The 13,026-nt window shown below is 46.9% G+C and overlaps 1 protein-coding gene across 1 annotated transcript in view; it reads left to right on the top strand.

The window, feature by feature from the left end:
• The first annotated feature begins 2,753 nt into the window (after positions 1–2,753).
• The window catches only part of CCDC92 (coiled-coil domain containing 92), a 28,553-nt gene continuing 18,280 nt past the window's right edge, over positions 2,754–13,026 (top strand). The window contains exons 1-2 of the mRNA XM_009880255.1: positions 2,754–2,842; positions 5,735–5,912. The gene's annotated coding sequence lies outside the window, so the exon portion shown is untranslated. The remainder of the gene's footprint in view (positions 2,843–5,734; positions 5,913–13,026) is intronic.

Here is a 13,026-nt window from a genome sequence, read left to right on the forward strand (position 1 = left end):
CACTGTGGAGAAGCAAACCTGGAAAAAAACTTGTTGGACTGGATCAGAAGTATTTTAGTTAGTGCAGCAGGAGCTGCCAGTGGTGAAAATAGCACTCCTGGAGCATGAATGAACGGAGTGGTGTTTCATTCTGCACACATTAGATAATTTAAGCCTAACTTGGCATTATGGTTGCGCTGGGCAGTTTGCTCTTGAGATGTATTTCCATTGCCACGTAATAAATATAAATGGTCTTTATAAGATACCCGTGGATGGAAGGCATCTAGTGGTTGCTAAAGGTTATTCTGATGATGTATATTGAAAGCCCTCCTGTTTGGCATTAATTAGCACAATGTACTATTTTGCAATTTCCCAGCACAGACACATCCAGATTCCTGCTAGGAATTGGAAGTGGTATCACCCGCCACCCACTCTCCACCCAAACCAGACAGCACTGAGGCAATCCCTCCCTCACATGAAACTTATGTATCTCCCACAACCCCAAGGCAGGGGGCATGCAGGGGTGTGGAGGATGCAGGATTTTTTTGCATTACAAGAGCAAGCCATTTCTAACAGGCCTGAGGCTGGGATCTTCATGAAGGTCTCTCCCATGGGTCCCAAAAGTCCAGTGTCATTAGCTGGGGGCAATCAGAAGCTCCTGATTTGGCATGTGGGCTGGTGTATTTCTGATGTCCAGGTTGAGGATTGCTGCCTGCAAGAAGCTGATGCCCACAAGAGCTCAAACCCCTCAGGGACTGATGGGAACTTGTGACCCACACACTGATTTGAACTCTTCATGTCACAGCACTGGGAGGAACTGGTGTAAACCATTCCCTTATGTGTTTCCCATTTCTCTGGGCTTGGTTGCTCCAAGCCTACTACTGCTGCTTCCTAATGCAATACTAAGGAAAATGCATAGGAGGTTACCATGGGGGATGGATTCTGCCCTTGCTAAAGGCCAAGAGAGAAGGGGATACTTGCCCTTTTTCTGCCTATTTTAGCCCCATTAGGTGTCTGAAAAGCATTTGCTATCAGCCCCAAGCTGCAGAGGTAATTAAATGCTGTACCAACCGAACTGTCAAAAGATGAAAACTTATGTGTTTTAATGATATTGCATGGAACATAACATAGCTAAGCAGATCCTGTAATTAGGGAAGTACCAACTGATGCTCATATCCTCCTTCTGCTTAGGCATCTCACCATGGGTAGGTTGCCCTGCTGTTCGTGGCTTCTGAGTTCCTTGCACTGGGCTGAGAGTGCTTTTTCCACTGAGTTTGGTGCACTGCTATTTTATGTCCCCAATGCAAAGGCTCTTTTTTGCTTCTTCGTTATTAGTGGTTATATCTTGCCTCCTGTAAGGACCGTTGGCCTCTGACCTCTAATGCTGGAGCTGTTTCTTCTGCGTTAGTCTCTTACACAGTAGCCATCCCCTCGAGCAGGATATATGCTGTGAAGTAGGTCCTTTCCTATGACTAATGAACAGTTGGGAGAGCATGAAGCACTGACGAGGCATGGTTACAGCCCTGCAGCCAGCCCTTCTGAGTGCCCATTGCACCCACCATCGAAGACAGCCACCGTGGGAGCCTGCCTCTAGCATCACCATCCCCACAGCATCGAAGCTCCGCTGCGACTCAGCCTTTCCCAGCACCATGGGTTTTGCATGCTCTCCCCAGTGCTGTAACAGGCAAGCACCAGTTAATTTTCTTTTTTATGCCTCCAGCCTCCCTCCAGATAAATTTATTTTTTTAAATCAGAAATACATTTGTTGCAAGTCAGGTGCCAACAGGTCCCTGTGCCAAGAAGATGCAGTGCTCCTTCTGCTTGCTTTGTTTTCCTGTGAACTTTATCAGTTTTTGCTTGTTTCTCTGTGACCTTTGGAGACCATTCAAAGTCATCTGCCTTTTGCTTTGATTTAATTTCAGTCCAGTGCATGTTGCCAGCTTATTTGTTGCCTATTTTTACACATCGCCAGCAAATCACCACCTCTTCATATTGTTTAGACAGTCATCAAATCTAGGCCTGCCAGCTCTTTTTGTTAATGGGCTAAGAGGGATTGTTACATCGAGCTGCTGTGACCAGAAAGGGACCAGAAAGCTGCTTAATTCCAGCTAACAAATCTTTAAAGCCTAATGTGGGACTTTTACAGCCGGAGCAGGGTCTGGCCTATGTTATGGACCCAAGGTCCGCCTGTATGTCTGCTGTACCTCATCTTTCCACTCATTAGCAGGGCACTTCAGCTACCACAAGCATTGGCTCCACTGTGCTGGAAATGTATCCCTCAAGTTGTTGCACCAGAGATTTGGCTTGTGCCGGTTCTGGGATGGAGACAGTTTTTATTGTAGAGCTGGTTTGGACCTTCTGTGTCCTCTCCTACAGCTGGTCTCAGTTACAGGCAGCCTGGGATCAACAGGAGGTGAAGGACCTTGGTGGCTTGTAGTTCCGGTTATTCCTGCAATGTTAGCAAGAGCTGGGGTGGACATGGGAGCCCCAGGTGAGGTGCAGAGTCCACAGGCCATGTTCAGGCTCAGCTCCAGAACCACGCAGCCCATAAAGTGCTGCTTCCATGCCTGGAACTTTTTTCATGTATTCCTTGGGAGAGCTGTATGGAGGCCCATTTGTGGGGAACAGGCGGAGTACTTTCTCCACCACTTCTGTATGTTTTTCTGCACACTTGTCTGTGTTGCCTTTACAGCTGCAGGTATCGCGCTCATTGCTCATTTAAGACCAAGATTCCCTTTGTGGCCCAGGAGTAAAATCGATACAGAGGACAGTCAGAAGGGGAAGGCATAGTACAGTTGACCAAAACCCAGACTCATCTGGTCATGGGCATGGGCATCTGCCATTGCATCCTTCAAGACCTGAGGTATGTATTTATTTCTTGAAGCACAGACATGGTGTACATAGCTTTAAACTATTCTGACTCCATTTTCGCTGTATGAGGCCCCAAGTCCCTAAAGAAGACAATTTAAAGAGATATGTGCTTACAGGTTAGATGTAACTGTGATGATTTTACATGGCACAGTGGGTGTAGCGTTTTCAAAGGTGGCCTGCACACTTCTTGGGCTCTCCACAGAGGTTTAACTTTTATTCTTTCTCCTTTTCATGGTTCCCTTCTCATAAATCACCAGAAGGAAAACACGTTGTTCCACATGAGGTGGGGAAAGCCAGTTGCAACCCTTAAACAAAAAGTAACCCATGATTAAAAAATGTTAATGTAAACTAAACTAGCCTTTTCAAGTGCCCTTCTCCCCAGAGGCATGCCCTGCAAATGCCAGCAAACAGGGCTGGCCTGGAAAAAAAAAAAAGGCAGGAGCAGCACATTTACAGGTAGATGGATCAGTGCAAAACCTCGTACAACCAGGTCTTGCCCAGCAAACATCCATGCCCTCGCTTAACAGCATAGGCAAGTCCAGCCCCTGAAGGAAGTGGGGCAGTTTATAGGCTTAGCCATTTGCAGGAGGAGGGCCTTATTTTGCTGTCCTGCATTCACACCTTGCAGTATAAAGATTGGCACAGGGTTGTGGGCCATGTGTGGCCAAGAGGCTCCCTCAAAGAGGACTAAACTGCACTGGGCACCCAAGAGCCCAGGGCGCCCTTCACCCTGCCAATCCACTGCCACAAAACTGCTCATAACCTATGTGTTAACAGCAGCGGGGCTGTGGGCTCCAACCCGGGCTTGTTCTGCACAGTTCAGCCCCCCCAGTGTCGCACACCTGAATTCTGGGGGAACTTTAATATTCCTTCAGGCCATCAGAGCAGCCAAACAGGCTGTGGAGGTCAGGGATTAGTCCTGGCTTGGCTTCGATACGCTCCTCTTGAGCATTACCTGCATCTCAAATGTGCCATGTCTGCAGTTACGTATCTGATCCAGATTGAAGCTCGTTTGCTTGCACAGCTTTGCAACAGTGAGCTCAGGTCAAGCTCAGTAACTTAATGTTTGCCAAGGTTTTGCATTTTGCACAGAGATCTCTGCTGCTGCCATCACCCACGATGCCAAGTCAGCCCACACGGCCTCCTGCCACCCATGGAGTCACGCGCTCTGAAGCAAAGCCTGGTGATACCACATCTGGGGGGTTACAGACCCCAAAGAGGACACGTCCCAGGGACCCTGACGCAGCCAGCCTGCACGGTTTACAGCGTGTTGCAGGCACATCTCAAACTTCTCATGAAAGGCTAAGGAAAAAGGCACCACCAGAGCCTTGGGGCTTAGAAAGCAGTCTGAGACAGGCCAATCTCTTACTGTTCCAGTGCCCACATGTGGCCAAGCCCTGAATCTTTTCCTCTTTTGCTTTGTTGCATCCAAGTGCAGGGCAAAGTCTTTGCAAAGAAAGCAAGTGTCCTCTGCTGGCTGCAAGGAAAAAACGCATGTGGTGATACCTTAGCTAGGGACAGCACTGGAGCAGGGATGTGTTCTGTGGGGTTGTGACCTGACTTTGTTTTAAGGATGGACAATAAACCAACAGTGAAACGGAGCTACAAGCTGACTGCTTGCAGCATGGACAAAGGAAGGGGGTGAGGGTCTCTGTGCCTTTGGGCTGCGGGTGCAGGGCAGGGTGCAGCCCTTCTCCCTCACAGCCCCGTTGCTGGGGGGGAACCCCAAGTGGGTCCCAGCCCAGGAGGTGCCCGAGATGGTGGAGGCTGGAAGGGGGCGGCTGCACAAGAGGGGCAGGAGATTGGATGTGCCCAAGGCACAGGAGCAGAGGAGCTCTTCACCAGCTCAAAGCACATTTTGGGCAGCGCCTGCAGAAAGGACGTAAGAGCAGGGGCCAGAATCCAGCATGCGTTTGTTCTCTGTGTTTCTGAAATAATCCCTCGGAGATCAACGGGGTTTCACATCTTTCCCCATCTGTTCTTAATCTGTTCACTTGACAGATGCCAAACCACCATACCCTGTATGGAAAAACACAAAACAAAACACAAAGCCTTATATCTCCTCTGGTTTTATTCAGAAAGGTTCCCCGGAGCCTGGCTCTATTCATGCTCCAGGCGTGTGTGGAGGCCCAGGGAGGAACGTGCCCCAGGGACAGATCTGCTGGCAGCAGGGTTTTCACAGCAAGGCCCGGAGAAGGGGTGGCCAGGGCACAGACTGTATCGGATGGAGCAGCTTTGTGTTTATGCAAACCCGATGACTCAGGTTGGTGATTATCTGCCGCAGGCATCCCTCTGCTGCCAAGAAGCCTCTACCGACATCTCTGTCCTGTTGTTCCAGAGAAGGGAACTGCCTTGCTAGAGGTCACAGAGCAGATATGGCCAGAAGGAAAACTAGTACCCTGAACCCCCCAAAGGCTCCAGTCCATTGGTCAGGCAGTGTGTTATCCCAGTGTTATCTCAGAGTCTATCCCGGCCAATTCTGTTGAGGACGTGAGGAACAGCATATTAATGGTACCCATGAATACTTTATTTAAGGCTGAGACTCAGTGACTACAGTTCTGTCATTATCAGTGCCTGGACTGAACTATATCTAATAATAAATAATACAGGGTAACTCCCAACATCTAAAATTATTCTATCCTAAGCTGTTCCCATCCTCATCCTATCGATTAGAAGGTCTTCGTGTTTGCAACAGCTCATACAGTAAATGGACTTTAACTTTGTTCTTTCCAAATACTGAAACCGGCTCTTTTCAGGACACTGTCATGTAATTTACAGCTCTATCACCAACTCCTTAATAGTTGCCAGGTTCTTCAGAGTCCTTTGAAAGTGAACACAATAAAAAGATAAGAGCCGAGACTGACCACAAGTTTCATGTCTGCAGATTCCTACGTGCCTTTTTTAGTCTTTTCAGCCAGCTAATGGAAACCAATTCTGTATCTTCAAGGCGAGATCATGAGGTTTTAGAGTTCCCCTGACTAATAACAACAGAAAATTGAGACAGATCTACAGCAGCCAAGTGCCAGCACATCTCTGCATCTCAACTTTACTATTAGCCTCAGGTAAGAGAGGGGAGAGATTTCCTCTTTGCATATGATTTGCTTAATCAGTCTGAAACACAGTCCTGCCAGTCTGAAAACAGGTTTGAAACAATGACAGTTAAACACCTGTGCAATTTTACCATTACCCCAAGACTGGGGTATTTATATGAGGTTTGGATGAGCAAAAAGGAAGGCTGGGAAAAGATGCAGCAGCTCTGATAGGAGAGGGAAAATGGCACAGTCTTGGGCGGTTAACATCACAGTATGCCCTGCTCTGTTCAAACACTGCTTCACACCAGCCCAAGCCTCTGTTAATTCAATAAATGAAAACATCCTGTGCCTCCCCAGTTTGGCAAAGGTAGGATTTGGGGTGAAGGAGATCACCTTTGCTGACTCTGCATGTTTTGCCAGTATCCCCCAACTCCCTGAAATGTCAAGAGAAAGATCAACAGAGTGAAACATAATCTCAAAGAGAAACACAATATTTTTTATAATGTCCTCACAGCGGCAATCATAATAAAAATACAAACCTGAGGTTTGTAAAAATCTAGCAATAAAACCACAGACATCTTTACAACTCCCAGATATACAGTGCTCCCCGGCAGCAAGAGCAAAAACTCTCCCAGGTGCACCAAGCAAAACTGTAACAAGGGAACAGGCCTAATTGTTTTACAGCCTGCAAAAAAAAAAAAAAAAAAAAAAAAAGGCCACACATGACACCAATTCACAGGTCATTACCAGTCACTGTCAGGGAAGATAAAACAAAATCTCTTCCTCCTTCCTCACCTAGAGTCCATGGAGCAGCTGAGTCGTATGGAGGTGGAATGCTACACTTACAGACAAGTGCATGTTTTAGGTTCTTAAAGCAAGCTCAGATCTTTGTGCTGTTTCCTGGTCATTTAAAGCCTTTTCTTTACAAGCCAGATTATAGGCATCTGTACTTCCCTAACAAACTGTAAGTGTGTTCTGTCCCATGGTAATAGAGATCATCTTTCTTAAAATGGGAGGCAGGCCCTTGGGCAATGTAGCTCAGCTTCCGAGGGTGGTCTGGCAGGTTAGTTATTATTTCCATGCCTTGAGTCTCCCATCAGCCAAATGAATCCTGTATTTCTCCCATTGTTTGGCCAACAAGGTTTAAAGCTCTTCACATGGCCACTGCTTATTAGGAGGAGGCAACGGAGGACTGTGGCAGCAGAGGGCTGGTTGTGTGGAAGGTGATCAGGCTCACCTGAGTATGGAGCAGGATTATAAAGCACAGAGCGCAGCTGGTGGAGGACTTTCTGGACCCGCAGCAATCATTTAGCCTAGTACTTTCTCACCTGCTTGATTTTACTCGTAGGTACACCCAGAATTTTGAATTGCCCACCTGTTTGTCTGTATTGCTGGGGGAGGCAAGCATCAGCTTGCTGAGATGATGGTATTGATTCGGTTATCGACAACTGCAGTGACTTGTCTTTTCCTCTGTCTGCCATGGAAATGAACCCATGTGGTAGCAATGATCGGAAATTACTTTGAGGAAAAAAAAACAAATAAGGTCAGTGTAGGCCAGGCTAAAAATCCAGAGTAAACACAGCCTCAGCCCAGTACTGTCCAACTGTCTAGTCACATTGCAGTAGGTTTCTTGATGCTGATAATTTAACAGTTCTTTGGCCCAAGGGTACATCTTCCACTATGAATCTGCTTCTCCAAAGCCGCTTTATCACTGACCTGAATGGAAGCAATCATGGCTTGTGTGTAAGTGTACGTGATGTGAGCTAATGCATAGTAATAGCTACAGCACATGCTGGTCTGACAAAACAGACAAGGTTCTGTATGTGTGTTTTGGTCCTTGAATATAGAGGTCACAGGCCTTTTTCCTGATGGTAGAACACAGTAGGCAGAGCCTGGGCATACATATATACAGCTTGTATATATAAATATATACTTGTATATATTACTTGTGTACTTAAACTAGATTTTTATTTTAGTAAAAGCCTTAAAAAATACAGAAGAAAATGCAGATGTCACAGGTTGTCTTTTGCACTAGAAAAAAACGTTTGTTCTTCTCCTCTTGTTTCTAGGTTATTCACAACTTGTCCGTTGTCTGTTGTGGACTATTCTCTAAGTTTAGCTACCTAGTTGAAGAGTTTTTTGTAAGCAGTTCTGGGCCTTAATGACACTCTTGCTGGTGGTAATGGGAACCCTTACTCCTCCAGTTCCTGGGAAAGGCCCATTATATAATTGAAAGGTGGGAACTGCTTTTGCCCTTGTTAGGATATGTACAATCACAGAATTCTGGCTAACATCCATCTCATGAATTAATGCTGAAAAATAACGGATTTTCTAAGAGTCTGGTTGGTAAAATAGAGATAAGGGAGCTGACTGAGTAAGGGGCTGATGCCTTCTCCCAGCCAGAAATTCTAGCAATGTTTTACATTTTCAGGGAGTAGGTCAATTCACTTGCACATTTAATGGATGAGATAAAGGCTACTTGCACTAAATTAGCTTTCTGGGCAATGTACGATACCAGGGATGCAAAATCCTTCTGCCTGCCTGCTGCTGTGGGGAGCTGCCTGCATGCTCTTCCAGAGTGTGGCCTGGCAGATCTATTTGCAGATGATGCTCTCTTGTACGAAAGCCAAATGCTGATGCTCCTGAGCATCCTGCTATAAAGCAAATGACCACTAAGGCAATGCAGGCCAATGTGCCGCCTTTGGGAGACAGCTGACCCCGCTCTGCTCAGCACCGTTTCATTAGTGGTAAGCCACGCTGCAGCAGAGTTACAAGAAGGATCTCTGTGTTGTGCCTCCCTCCATGCGTAGAGATGCGTGTGCAGCTCACGGCACCCCACTACCACCTTCTGCTCCTCCAGCCCCATACCTCAGGCCAGATTAGGCTGCTTCTGGATCCTGACCCGCTTTCTCCAGTTCTCCTCAATAGATGTCTGAGCCTCAATTTCAGCACTTGTCATCTGATGTTACTTGTTCTACAGCAGGAGGCTTCCTCTTGCACCAGGAACCCCACTGGCCTAAGTGTTGTGCAAACAAAGGAAAAACAATAACTAAAACCAGTCTCTGCCTTAAGGAGCTGACAGCATCTCCCTTACTTCTCCCAGCTTCTGTAAATAAATCCTTGGTAATGTCACTGTTCTTCAGAGGATGATAAAAGGAACTGTCGTCACTCCCTGACACTGACTGTTCTTGCTATCCACTAAGCTTTCCCCTCCCTCTCCCATGCAGGGAGAAGTTTGTTAAAAATTAGATCTCATCTGATGCCTGCTAATTATCTTAGAAGCTGTTGGTAAGAAGGGACCCAGGGAAGGGACCAAAGACAGCACTCTAGAACAGCCCTGCGGGAGGAACGCTGGTTTCGCCGGTGTCACTGAGCAGAATTAGGCCTTGGGTATTTTAACTGATTCTTCTTCAATAGGATGTCTGATAACAAAGATACTAAATAAGGATTAGTATAGAAATATCTCTATATACACACACACATGTACATTTGGTTCTGATTTTTAAAATCTTTCCTTTTGGAACAGGGAGGGATCACATCACCCTTCAGATTGGTTGAATTTCATCCTGGCTCTCGTTCCCTACCCTGTCCCAAGCTCAGGGAAAGACTCTGCCCTTCCCCTTGTCCTACCCCCAGCGCACTGCTGTCGAGAGCAGAAGACTCTCGTGACAACCTGCGGGCTGCTTGCTTGCTCTGGCACCGTCTCCTCTACAGGGTGAATGTGAAGCTAATCCCAGATTCTCATCTCAGCCACACTGATCTAATTAATAGTAACTCTTTTGGCTTTATAGGGTGGAGGGTGTCTGGATTTAGATCTGCATTACCGGAAACAAACCCTGTCCAGCTGTGAGTGTTGATATTACAGATGCGGCAAAGAGAAACAACATCCATGTGCAGTGACACAGGAGAGGTGATGAACATTTTCTGCTTCCGGCTCTGCAGCCTGCTGCTGTCTCCTGTCCCTGTAATCTGTGCTCTTGAAAAAAGCAAGCAAAAGAAAAGAGAGAGGCACTTTAAAGGCCGAGAGCCAGCAAGAGTGGGAAGATGCACTGCCTCTTATGTCCTGGAAAATCTCTGTCCCTGCTCCTAGTAGAGGCTGGAGGGCAAACCCAAGACTAGGGAAAGCACAGGGTGCGAGGCAGAGCAGCTGAGACAAAACACAGAACAGGATCAGCCTTGCCCTAACCTCTCCCTAATATCTTCCTGCACTCATCTCCCACTAACTAATTAGCATGGGCTTTTTAAAGTACGCATGGCCTCTCCACCAAGTACACACCAATTTCCACTCATCCTCTTACCTGGTCCCTCTCTCTGTCCCCAGACAGCACGGTAAGGAGGAGAAGAGCCCAGAGCTGGTGCTGGCAGGCAGGTGCTGCTCCTGCCGCTGTCGGTGCGACTGGGAGCTCTCCATCCTCCACGGGCGTTACGCTGTCTGCCCAGGCTTTGCAGCCGCTTGATTTATTTCTATATATAAACTTTGGAGAGATGCTTTGTGCAAGCAACGTGGCACATTTCCAACACAGCCAGGCCAGCCCGCGAAGGGCACATGGGGCTATGTGGCAGGGGATCAGAGCAATTCTTCAGCTGGTGCAGAGAAGACTGGCCAACCTGCAACTCTCTGCTTAGCAACAAGGTCCTGGCAATCCGTGCCGATGATTGCATCCCGTCAAATCTGAGCAAATCCACCTGTGCAAGGAGTTCCCTGCTCTGCAGAGCTTGACCATATGGCTGAAGAATAAGACATGAAGGGACAGAGGTCTTTGAACTGAAGTCCAGGACTCAGAGGTCCTCAGATCTGGAGTCTGCTTGCTGGCTTTTCTTCCTGATCCGGTCAAATCATGGGAATCAAGAAATCTGGATTTTATCTCAGTTCCTCCATGGATTTTCTGTCTGACCCTGGGGTGGTTGCTTAGAGGCAGTCTTTGAAAGGATGCCTGCAATTTTCACAGAAAGCTGTAACTGCAGGAAGCACTGATAATTACACTAGAGGTACAACCCACAGGCAACATAGGACCTTCAGGACTGCCACACATCATCTCATAGCTTTCTGGGGTCTCTGATTTTGGTGGAGCATAAACAACGTGAGATTTTACTGTAAGATGCTCCTATCTCGGAGCCCTACATTTGCATTTTGATGGACTGGGGATTTGAGTTTCTGGGGAAAAACCCCTTGGCCATCTCCAAAGTTCAGGAGTTGTGATCAGGGCCAGAGCTTCCTCCAGCCCCGCTCTCTGCAAAGAGGAGTAGTCACTGAGCTATAATTAACTGTATTACACAGCACCCTCCTTTTCAGGATTTTTAAAGAGCTTTGCAGCTATTAATGACACATAATTATCATGCTCGCAGCACCCTGCAAGACAAAGATATTCCCATATTGAACATGAAGAAACTAGAACAGCTCAGTGGGCCGCTCACCTGGCGAGGGGCAGCGGGTGATGCTGGTGAACCAGAGCAGCCTTTTAAAGGATGACAAATTGGGGTGACATTTGCAGACTGAAACTTCACAGAACCGAAAACTTCAGAGAAACCACAGGGAGGTGGAAAAAAATGCTTAGGGACTATTTCAATTTTATTCCTGAATTAATGTATTTTCATCCCTTTGTTTCCAACATGTTTTCCTCACATGGATTACTGGGGTCTATTTCTGTTGTATGAACGTCACATCTTAAGGCCAGTTAATAAAAAGCACTTTCTTTCCAACAACGCAGCTGGGTGGGTTTCCTTCATCTGTGCTAGGTTATTAGGGACCCGTATTGAATTTAATATCCTTCTGTCTATCCTGCAAGGATGATTCAAATGGCAAATGCATTTCTTTTTTGGCATAGATCCTAAGTGAATCAGCTTCTCGGACTAGTTCATCACCTAATGGGATCCTAAATTAAGAGTCCACATTTTATATAAAAAGCTGTGTGGATCTGAGATAAAAAGGAAGGAAAAGCATGAACAGGAGAGGGTTTGTTGTCTGTGTCTGCCTGGCACTGCAAACCAGTATTTGTGTTCAGCCTTGCTTTGCGCAGCTGCTGCACAGAGATGCCCCAAAGGAGGGGCACGCAGGGCGCTGGGAGCCGCCAGCGCTGCTGCTGCGTCCTAGGCCTGGAAGGTGCCGTGGGGACACTGCTCTCACCCACCCCACACCAGTGGCACACAGCAGCCTGCTCCTTCTCACTGCAGGGTCTTTCTCCATCACTGCTAGAACACCTAAATTTCCTCCTGTACCCATCTTTTCACTTCCAAATGTCCATTTAAAACTGGTCTTCTTTGAGGTTAGCTTTGACTAATAAGCTTTCTTAAAAATATTTCCCTCTAGGCTATGTTGCGCTTCCTTTTCCGTGGCTTCAGGAGCTGCAAGGTGCAAAGCAAATATAGATCCATTCTTCGTTTCCTCACACAGAACAGAATCACATTGAAGGTATGTAGATGCACCAGCTTGCGGCTTTATGTTGAAATTTATAATGATTGAGGCCTGCAATAGTTATCTGTGTTTGATGTAATACTTGCTTTTCCTTAGAAAATTATCATCTCTAACATTTAGAAACTTTAATCAGCTTTTTCTGTTGACTGCTTGCAAAAATGAAGTTTCTATCTCTTCATTTTTAAGTCCCTTATAATGAAGTATTTTCTTTCCATTACAAACACAGAAAAGACAGAGAAATCTTATTAGGCTTTTCCTATGTGTGCCATTCCCATGGGACAATGTCCTGGTCATGGGCAAATCCCCGATTGCCCTAACTTCCCTGTACTCATTAGTTGCGTGGGAATCTCTGTGTGTGTCTGCCAGTGCATGCACTGCTCATCCGAACTTGCGTGCATCTGCCAGAAATATAATCACATGCCAGTGATGATGCCACGTGGCATAATCTTCCACAAGGTTTTATGCAGAAACTACAGAAGCACAAAGAATATCCGAGAGCGTACGGCCGCACAGGACCCACCCAGCCGGCGTGCAGTTTAAGGTCGCGTGCATCTATTCATGCAGATGTTGGTACTGGGACCTGTGCTGTTCAACATCTTTGTTGGAGACATGGGCAGTGGGATCGTGTGCACCCTCAGCAAGTTTGCCGATGATACCAAGCTGTACGGCGAGGTAGACATGCTGGATGGGATGGATGCCACCCAGAGGGACCTGGACAGGCTGGAGAGGTGG

The sequence above is a fragment of the Charadrius vociferus genome, unplaced genomic scaffold (assembly GCF_000708025.1).
Source record: "Charadrius vociferus isolate BGI_N301 unplaced genomic scaffold, ASM70802v2 scaffold332, whole genome shotgun sequence".
Taxonomy (NCBI): Eukaryota; Metazoa; Chordata; class Aves; order Charadriiformes; family Charadriidae; genus Charadrius; species Charadrius vociferus.